General features: G+C 45.9%; 1 long non-coding RNA gene across 1 annotated transcript in view; it reads right to left on the reverse strand.

Annotated features, from left to right (window-relative positions):
* LOC149857561 (uncharacterized) overlaps positions 1–10,932 on the reverse strand; it is a 171,009-nt gene that overhangs the window by 153,392 nt on the left and 6,685 nt on the right. The window lies entirely within an intron of this gene.

Genomic DNA, 10,932 nt, shown 5'->3' on the forward strand with positions numbered 1-10,932 from the left:
CAGCTTTGCGGCCCCATGTAGCTCAGCCCGGCAGAGAGCACAGCCCTGGCTTTCCCCTGCCTCCCACTGCTGGGCTGTGCTCTGTGGGGCTGGCGGAGCCAATCGGAGCACAGCGCCAGCTCTGCCCACCTCTTGCCGCTGGGCTGTGCTCCAATCAGCTCCTCCAACCCCATGGAGCTCAGCCCAGTGGTAGGAGGCAGTCAGAGCTGGTGCTACACTCCACCTCCTGCCACTGGGCTGAGCTCCATGGGGCTGCGGAGCTGCTTGGAGATCAGCCCAGTGGTGGGAGACAGGAAAAACTGGTGCTGCACTCTGCCTCCCACCACTGAGCTGAGCTCCATTGGGTTGCAGAGATGCTCCGGAGTGTAGCCCAGCAGTAGGAGGCAAGCAGAGTCTGGGCTGTGCTCTGCCTCCTGCTGCTGGGTTGAGCTCCATGTACTGAGTGTGGGCCGTGCTCTGCGCTGTTCCCAGGCAGCAGTGGCAGCCTCCTGTAATCTGCTGCAGATCCAGTGGCCTGCACCCCTGGGAGGAGTCCGGCACAGCGCTGCACCCCTCCCAAGGGTGCAAGCCCTCGCCCCTGGATCTGCGTGCCGGATGACAGGAGGCTGCTGCCGCCAGCAAATTTTGCTTTCAACAATCTGAGGTGCAGTTTCCAAGAAACCTTGCACCTATCTCCTTGGAACTTGGCAGGCTTCATGCCCTCCAAAGGGGCTATCATCCCTGCAATTTGCATCTGAATCAGGAAGGAAATGACAACGTTTTAGGCATTTTCATGATTCCCCATTATGGCCTATGAGCAAAACATTGAAATGAGTTGAAACAGCGAAACAGTTTCAATGAAACAAAATGGGACAGTGTTTCGAAATGAAATGAAACAAAATGATGAAACAAAACACTTTCCCTTCATAACGGACGTCAAAATGAAATGATGGTGTTTCATAGAATCATAGAATCAATGAGTGGGAAGGGACCTAGACGGATCATCTAGTCCGACCCCCTGCCATGGGCAGGAAGGAGCACTGGGGGGGGTGGCAGGGGTCATAAGACCCCAGCCAGGTGCCTATCCAGTCTCCTCTTGAAGATCTCCAGGGAAGGTGAGAGCACCACCTCTCTGGGAAGCCTATTCCAGGCTCTGGCCACCCTTACCGTGAAGTAGTTCTTCCTAATATCTAACCTAAACCTATCTTCCCTCAGCTTGTGGCCATTGTTCCTGGTGACTCCAAGGGGGGCCCTGGTGAACAGACTTTCCCCAAGTCCCTGCTGGTGGCCCCTGAGAAAGTTGTAGGCAGCCACAAGATCCCCTCTCAGTCTCCTCTTGTGGAGACTGAAGAGATTCAGGTCCCTCAGCCTCTCCTCATAGGGCTGGCCACGGAGGCCCTCAACCATATGAGTGGCCCTCCTCTGGACCCTCTCCATGTTCTCCATGTCCTTCTTGAAGTGCGGCGCCCAGAACTGGACACAGTACTCCAGCTGTGGCCTGACCAGTGCCACATAGAGGGGGAGCAAGACCTCTCTGGACCTGTTAGTGATGCCCCTGTTGATGTATGACAGGGTGTGGTTGGCTCTGCCTATTGCTTCATCGCATTGGTGACTCATATTCATCCTGGAGTCGATCCTGATCGCACAGTCCTAACAACTATACTGTTCCTCCTCGACTCCTCCAACCTAAGTAAACCAATGTAGTTAATTCTATGGACCAAAGGAAAATTCCATAAGGGGCAGTAATGGATGGCCCATAGTGTTGAGATGTATGTTGGTGACATACAAAGAACAATCACATGCATATTACGGGAAGAGGAGCAACCAAGCAACAGCTGGGCTGAAGGCATAGTACATTTGCATAGATCAGAGTGAGAAGAACAGCTGACAAAATGGAAAGAATAAAAGCAGGCTCCACATGTGGTCTGTGAAAAACAAAGTTATTGTCATTAGGAAGAATGTCTTAATTAGTAACGATGATGAGCAGCTGTATGACAATGACTAAAGAACACATGGGTTCCTGCACGCAACAAGGATAATGTCACACTATTGAAGGATAAAAGTCAGAGCAACAAGCATGTCTAGCACAGCAGTCAGCAATATGGCAGCTCATGCCCACCAAGTTGTAGAAAGGGAGACTATACACATATCTTACATGGGTTTTCACACAGACTTAAACATCAATCCAGCCTAACATCAAAAGTACCAATAAAGCTGTCCATGCAGTGAGTTGTCTGTGCTATGCACCTCATGTGGGACATCATTCTTGTAGCTTCTCACTGCTCTAAGTGACATTACTTCTGATCCCTGTAGAACATACCCATTAGAAATAAGGAAGTGCCGTACTAGGCTGTATACCTTCCTTCCTGCTTTCTCCACACACTTTTTCAACCAGCCATTTTCATAGATAGCTTCAGTGTCCACCTCTTCATACCTGCTTGTGTCCCAAAGCAAGAAACCAATGCCCAGGAACGTGTAATTCATCCTCCTCTACTGACTGCTTTGTGCAAGAAAAAAACTATTTAAACTGTTTATGTACCACATTTCTAAAGGGAAGATCACAACCTTTCTCTTCTACCCTACCTTACAGAAGTCAAAACAAGTCTTGAATAGTGAATGCCTTGTTTTCTGGAGATAAAAATTTGAGTGCTTAATTCCTCCAAATCCATGGCCTGATCCAAAATCTGTGAGAACATTCCCATTAAAATTGCCATTGGATCCATCCCTTGCAGCTTCTGAGACTTCCATAGTCTTCTTGGAAGCTGGGGGGGAGGCGTAAAATTATGAAATTTTTTTGTGATTTTTTAATTCAGTATCTCTAAATTCAAAATGTTATCAACATTTTAAAAAACTTCAACCAGATCTAGAGTTGATTGAAAATTGTAAAGGATTCATGAAATGCTCTTAAAATTTTACATATGTTTCTCTGAACTTCAAAATTTAATATAATATCAAAATTAAAAAATTCCAGCTAACTGAAGTCCCATCTAATGGTCCTGTCTGGCCTTAGAAATCTGTTAATCTGCACCTGTCAGTTTATGTCAGTTTAGCATTTGTATCCATGTGCATATATAAAGGTGTTATAGTTCTGTGGCGGTGGGAAATGGGAAAGAAGACAGAGAGAGTGTAAGTATATGTGATCCTCTTTTTCTTCTCTCACTTCTCTTTCATTAGCAAAGAAATAAAATATTCTTCTTCTTCTGTATGGCATCAGATATCAATTTCCAAATCTATGAGCCATTGTCTGGTATTATTGCTCAATGTGATAGATCACCTGGTCGTAAAAGGAAAAGAGATTGGTCAAGCAAGACCTACCAACAACAAACCCATCCTGGGTATCCCTCAGGATATTGCTGTCAGTCTGTTAAGGATGGCCTCTTTGATAATCTTTTCCAAGACCTTCCCCAGTATAGCGGTCAGGCTGATGGGCCTGTAGTTTGCCAGCTCTACTTTCCTCCCTTTCTTGAAGATAGGCATGACATTGACCCTCTTCCAATCATCGGGCACTTCACCAGAGCACCAAGAGCTCTCAAAGATCCATGCCAGATGCTGAGCTATGATGCCCTCCAGCTCCCTGAGTACCCTTGGGTGTAACCCCTTGGGGCCGGCTGACTTGAAGGTATCCAGCCTGTCAAAGTGTTCCTTCATGAGGTCAGCTTTGATGGAGGGCAAGGAATCTCCCTCGCCTGGGCCTCCCTGACCCATAGTGGGCAGGGCCGTCCCATGGGGCTGATGGAAAACTGACGCAAAGTACCCATTTAGCAAGTTAGCTTTTTCATGGGCATTGGTTGTCAGTTGTCCCATCTGGTTTAGCAGGGGTACAGTGTTGCCCTTGCTTTTCCTCTGGCTCCCCACATATCTAAAAAAGGACTTTTTATTGTCCTTGATTTTTGTAGCTAGCTGGAGTTCCATTGCAGCCTTGCTCCCTGCAGGTCCGGACCAGAGCACCACCTCCTTGGTGGTGGTTCCAGTCCTCCATCTCTCTGGACAGCCAAGGGGGCTGCTATGCCCTTTTGCTGCCTTTCCTCCGAGATGGGATAGACTTTGCTTGCGCATCCAGGATTGCTCCCTTGAGGAGCAACCACTTATCCTGAACTCCCCTACCCTTTGGGGCCCTTCAGGACCTCACTGACAAGCCTCCTGAACTTGTCAAAGTCAGCTTTCCTGAAGTCAAGGACTTCTGTATTACTGACTGCCTCACCAGCTTTACAGTGGATGGTGAAGGTGATCAGCTCATGGTCAGTGTCATCCAGCTTCCCTTCAATTATTAGGTCACTGATTAGGTTGTCCCCAGTTTCCAGTACCAGGTCGAGCAGCCCTTTTCCAGTACCAGGTTGGTCCATAGACTTCCTGTGTCAGATAGAGGTCATCCATGCATGAGAGAAAGCTTTGCAACTGCTCGGATTTGGCTGAGTGCTCCTCCCACAAGATGTCTGGGTAGTTAAAGTCTCCCATGACAACCATGCACCAGGAGCACGTGGCCTCAACCAATTCCCTGGCAAACTCCTGGTCAAGGTCTTGACTCTGGGTAGGGGGTTTGTAGTAGACTCCTACCATAATATCCCCTGTGCCGTGTTCCCCATTGATTTTAACCCAGAGGGTCTCAAGTCATCCACTGTCGGTACCAATGTCAGCTTCCAGGGGTGCATAGCTTTCCTTGACATAGAGAGCTACACCCCCGCCCCTTTTGTCCACTCGATCCCTCCTGTACAGGGTATAGCCGTCTATACCTGTGGGCCAGTCATGGGTGGAATCCCACCAGGTCTCTGTTATCTGTATGACATCATGTTCATCTTGTATGGTATTCTTCTGAAGCATCCACATCCAGATCTCAGTCTGTTCAGCTTGACCCATGCTTCTTTGTCAAGGATGTGCCCAATGCGGGGTTCATCTGGTGTTGGTATAAAATACTGTAGTAATAGGTCTAACTTTTCCCAACAGTCAGCCCACTCCATTGCTGCCCATAGGTTTGGTTTAGCCTCCCCAATCTCTTCCAGAAGCGTGTGAGCGTCATATATAAACAGTTTATGACTTATGAGCCTCATGAGCCTCTATCTGTTTGGGTCTTCAGTTAACAGTTGATGGAGCAGGTGATTTTTGCCATCTTTTGCCTCTATTGCCAGTAATAATGTTAGGATCTGTCTTCTTATATCACTTAGTCTGATGCCCAAAAGTACAGGGAGTACATCCGTGTCTGTGTAAACTGTGCAGTCTGTTGAGTCTCAGTGCACTGTTAAGTACAGTATCAAGCTTTTTAGCATGACAACTTCTGGACCATAAAAGAGCACAATATTCTGCTGGGGCATGTACGATTGCAAGTGCAGTGGTTCTGAACACTTGGAAGTTAGCACCCTATGTTGTACAGGATAAACATTGTAAGGCAGCTCCCCGTGCAGAATGTGATCTTTATAGGTGAGGGAATGGTCTAACGTGGCCCCCTAGGTAGTTTGGAGTATGTTCATTGGGAAGGATGTAGTTGCTTACTCTGATATTCAGCATGCTCTTGGCTCAGTGATTGTCCAGGTGGAAGAGTGATGATATTGAGTTATTGATACTCAACTTTAAGCACCATTTCTGGAGCTATTCAGCAATGAGTTCCAGGTCAGTACTCAGTATCTCCAATTCTGTCATATCTATTCTTTGGGCTACTATGGCAACATCATCAGCACACATGCTGTATTGTCAATCATATCACTGCCTATTTATGACCAGATAACCTTATATGCAAGTGACTTCCACTGTCAACATAAAGATTGGGGGTACTCATTAACAGTAGCAATAGAGACTATCTTTGTCTCTGGGCAAACACGAATGATGTCCCTCATATATGACCTGAAGGGGCCACTTACTTTATACTCTGGACATTGGAACATTCAGACAAACCCAGATCTTGCATGGTGCAAGGGTGACTCAAGTAAAATACCGATAAGAAAAGTACTTTACAAGTTTCTATCATCTCAGCACAGACCCTCACTCATCAGCACTGACAATATGATTTTTCAGCCCATGCTATCCAGAGCAGCTCCAAGATGGAACTTTTAGAAGGCAGATTGGCAGAAATACCAAAGGCTGACCAACAAGAAAGAAAACCACTTTTCCATCAGAAGCTAACGTTGATTGAGGCTACAATACATGTACAAACTGCCTAATTAGAAAAGTTTATTAAGGAGGCCATCCTTGAGGGACTGGCCCAGGCTAACATCCTAAGGGACAGCCAGCACGGGTTTGTTGTGGGTAGGTCTTGTTTGACCAATCTCATTTCCTTCTATGACCAGGTGACCTATCACCTGGACAAGGGAGAAGAGATTGATGTCAGATATCTTGACTTCAAAAAAGCTTTTGATCTGGTATCCCATGATCACCTCTTGGCCAAACTGCCCAGTTGTGGCCTTGGCTCCACCACGATCTGCTGGCTGGGAAATTGGCTTTGTGGTCGGACCCAGAGGGTTGTGATTGATGGCAGTCACTCATCATGGTGCCCTGTGACCAGTGGGGTCCCTCAAGGCTCTGTCCTGGGACCCATACTGTTCAACATCTTCATTAACGATGTGGACATTGGAGTCAGGAGTGGACTGGCCAAGTTCGCCGATGACACCAAACTTTGGGGCAAAGCATCCATGCCAGAAGATAGGCGGGTGATCCAGGCTGACCTGGACAAGCTCAGCAAATGGGCGGACGAGAACCTCATAGTGTTTAACACCGATAAATGCAAGGTTCTCCACCTTGGGAGGAAAAACCTGCAGCACCCTTATAGGCTCGGCAGTGCTACGCTGGCTAGCACTACAGAAGAAAAAGACTTGGGGGTCATCATTGACCACAAGATGAACATGAGCCTCCAATGCGATGCTGCGGCTAGTAAAGCGACCGAAATGCTGGCGTGCATCCATAGATGCTTCTCGAGCAAATCCCGGGACGTCATTCTCCCCTTGTACTTGGCCTTGGTGAGGCCGCAGCTGGAGTACTGCGTCCAGTTTTGGGCTCCACAATTCAAAAAGGATGTGGAGAAGCTTGAGAGAGTCCAGAGGAGAGCCACATGCATGATCAGAGGTCAGGAAAACAGATCTTACGATGACAGGCTGAGAGCCATGGGACTCTTTAGCCTGGAAAAGTGCATGCTCAGGGGTGATCTGATGGCCACCTATAAGTTTATCAGGGGTGATCACCAGGATCTGGGGGAACATCTGTTCACCAGAGCGCCCCAAGGGATGATGAGGTCGAACGGTCACAAACTCCTGCAAGACCGTTTCAGGCTGGACATAAGGAAGAATTTCTTTACTGTCCGAGCCCCCAAGGTCTGGAACAGTCTGCCAGCGGAGGTGGTTCAAGCACCTACATTGAACACCTTCAAGAGTAAATTGGATGCTTATCTTGCTGGGATCCTATGACCCCAGCTGACTTCCTGCCCTTTGGGCAGGGGGCTGGACTCGATGATCTCCCGAGGTCCCTTCCAGCCCTAATGTCTATGAAATCTATGAAATCTATGAAATTGGAATAGCCAAACTCTGTACCTAGAGGCTATAGAAGCCATTATATGCCATGCTCGGACAAGCAGTGAAAACAGCCAACATGATCAAGGAATGAAATGATCCTGGAACCATAAAAGGAACTACAGAACTGCTGGCTACTACATTGAACAATATCAAAAAGGACAGATGATGTACTACCATAGAAGGATTGGATATGACCCACTCAAGCAGACAAGGATGGTGCATCATTAACTACCTTACAGGCAAAGGCACCAAAAAATGTTATTGCCCTGTGTCAGCAAACTCCATCATGAAAATACTTTGCAACAACAGCAAGTACATTAACCCAAGCAGCACACAGAAATAATTAACCTGGCTTGTGAACAACTTAAAATACCCTACATCAAACTTAATTTAATTACCCCCATCTCTGACAATGAGTTCAATGCAGCTATTAATGTGATCAAGACTGGCAAGGCTGCTGAACCAGATAAAATATTCCCAGAACCACAATAAAAAGATGGTTCCAGAAATCCATGTGTAAATGTCTAGAAAGTAACAGATTTCCAAAAATCTGGGAAACAAAAACTGATGTTATTGCTATCCTGAAATCCAATAAACCACCAGAGGATCCAAAGAGCAACAGACCCATCTCACTAGTCTGCATTACATATAAACTCATGGGGTGTGTCTACATGTATAAATGCTTGGGGTGGGTTTACTCAGGAGTAAATTACTATAGAGTAAACCCTAGAGTAAATTACTCTAGAATAAACCTATGCCAGGCAAGCGTCTACATGTGCAGAGATGTAGGAACAGATCTGCTGCTCCTGACAGCAGTCTACTCCCAGCCCCTCCGCCCCTGCACTGGCCCCCTGCAGAGCCAGGGGGAGCTCTAGGCTCTCCCTGGGAGCTAGCTCAGGGGTTGGTAGGGGGTATAAGGCTGGGAGACAGCTGTCTTCTGGCTAGGGCTGGGAGATGGCTCCCTACTCCTAGGGAGGGACTGCCTGCTGCCAGGGCAGGCTCCACCAACAGAGCTCAGGCAAGAACAATATCCCTTTGCCTCAACAGCAGGGAGCTCCTGGCCCTAGCTCCTTGATCAGGAGCAGAGGATTTGGAAAGAGCTGCAGGAGAGGGGCAGGTCCCAGCTCCCTGCCCTAATCTGTTTGTAGACAGCCCTCCAGCAAGCCCCTTGGGGAGTGGGGGCTGGGACCTCTATGCTGCTGGGGCAGTCTCCACCTGGACTCCGGCGCCCCAGCAGCAGGCAACTCCCTGGGGTAGGGAGCAATCTCTCACCCCCTGCTGCCCAGCTGAGCAAGAGCAAGTTTGCTCCTGGTCAGCTGTATACATATACTGTACAGTGCAGTTAAGTAATCACAAGTAAATTTGCTACTTGTATTTACTGCACAGTGATTTGCTCTAATCTCAAGTAAAGCATCTCGTGTAGATGTACCCATGGAGTGCATAATCCTGAATAGAATAGAGAACATCATTGACCCCTAGCTCGCAAAAGCTGGCTTTTGGAAAAAGTGGTGTACCACAGACCAAGTTATGTTACTTATATCTGATGTAGAAAATGGATTTGAAATGAGACAGAAAACAGGCGCAATCTTTATCAACCTTCCAGCCACCTATGACACTGTATTGCACCAAGGCCTCAAATATAAACTGCACTCTATGATTCCTGACTTTAAGCTATGAGCTTTCATCATGAACATGATCTCTAGCAGATCACTCAGACTCACTACCAGCCAATGAGAAAAAAGCAGAGTATGAATTCTGCAGAATGGATTCCCCCAAGGGTCAGAGCTAGCACTTATACTTTTCAATGTATATACCTCAGACTTCCTGCATATAACATCTAAGCGATACATGTATGCTGATGATGTTGCCATAGTAGCCCAAGGAATAGATATGACCGATAAAATACGAGCCAGCCAGGTAGACAGACAGACATATGTAGAATATTAGATAAAGTTCTGGCAATCTTATCAATTTACATCTTGACTCACAGACTTTCACTCTAAATTGCAAGCTAGTTGTATCTTTAATTTGGAAAATGTGGGATTGTGGAAAGAACCCTGACATTTGGCTTAAGAGCTAAACAGTGGTGCTATCAGCTCCTAGACGCCTTACTCCTGAAACCACAGACAAAGAAGAAGAAGCTGTCTGTCCCCAGGAATCTAAATGAAAAAAAAAAAACCCAACAAAAAATGGGGGGGCGGGTTTGAAAGGGGAAGAAACGACCTGGGACAAAATGGGAAGTTTTAGATCTCACAAGAGGAATGCTGCTGAAAATGAGAACCATTTGAAAGCTCTGGGGGTTATAAAGTGGAATTCCCACTCATACAGTACACAAGAGTTATTAAGTGTGTATATGAGACTCCTGTTTTACTTCATGTACGTGATTATTTTATACAGGGAAGTTTGGAAAGAATTATAGGCTGAGCCTGAGGCCAAGCCAAGAAGCAAGATGAGCAGCAGCAACTAAAGAAGAAAGGTTGAACTGCCAGTGGAGGAGCAGCCCCAATAGTGTTATTTATAGTGCCTGGAGCATGGGAATGTTAATTGAAATCAATCAATGGCCATGAGGACACTAAATTAGAGCATCAAATTAAACCAATTAAAAAGCTCATCTGAAAGGGACAACAATGCCAGGACATTTTCTTAAAGGGATAGAAGTCATTTGCATAGGAGTGAGGAAGACAAGTTTGCAGTTAATTGTTATGAACTAGGAACCAAGTCAAGCCTATTGGTCTTAAAATTATCCAATGCAACCACATTTCTTCAATTAGTATAAGCAAATGGAGCTTCGAGACATGGCTGATCAGTTTAACCCTGTGTCCTGACTCTGGTTCTAGCTAATGTATAGTGCAAAGAAGCCAAAAGATGAAATTTAATTTTCTTTTTAGAAAGCAGCATTAATATCCTCTTATTTAAGTTAGGTGTAAATCAAAAATGTTAGAATGGCTCACACTGGTATAAAATCAGTGCAAGTGAGAAAGGAATCAATATATATTTTAATCATTGTTTTAAATTGTTGACAGCGTACTTCCCATGGCTTCACCTTCTGTAAGGTAAGGAGAGTCGTCTGTTAGTTCAGAGATAAGGAATGTGTGTTTTTTGTGTCCTTTTAGTTGTCAGGAAGATAAGCCTTGATTGACGAGGTTACAAATATTGAGAAATCAATGGGCTCTATTTTTTTGGACTTCAGAATTGCTGGGAGTGTAGAAATACTGTGGGTTATTTGAAAAGATCTAAGAAAATAAAACATTTTCTTTTGTGTGCACATGACAAATGATTCAGGCACAGTCTTTGGTGAGGTGTCTCCTCGGAATGGAATGTATTGCCAACTCTTAAAAAACTGTTAGTTACCCCCAGTTAAAGAAAAAAAAAATGCCAAAACAAAGCTGGTAACTCATTAACATTTCTAAAATATTGGCAATGTAAAGTTTATTTCCATTACCAAAAATTATGACTGTCCTTT

Source organism: Crocodylus siamensis, chromosome 9 (assembly GCF_052110815.1).
Source record: "Crocodylus siamensis isolate JL-2025a chromosome 9, ASM5211081v1, whole genome shotgun sequence".
Classification (NCBI taxonomy): Eukaryota; Metazoa; Chordata; order Crocodylia; family Crocodylidae; genus Crocodylus; species Crocodylus siamensis.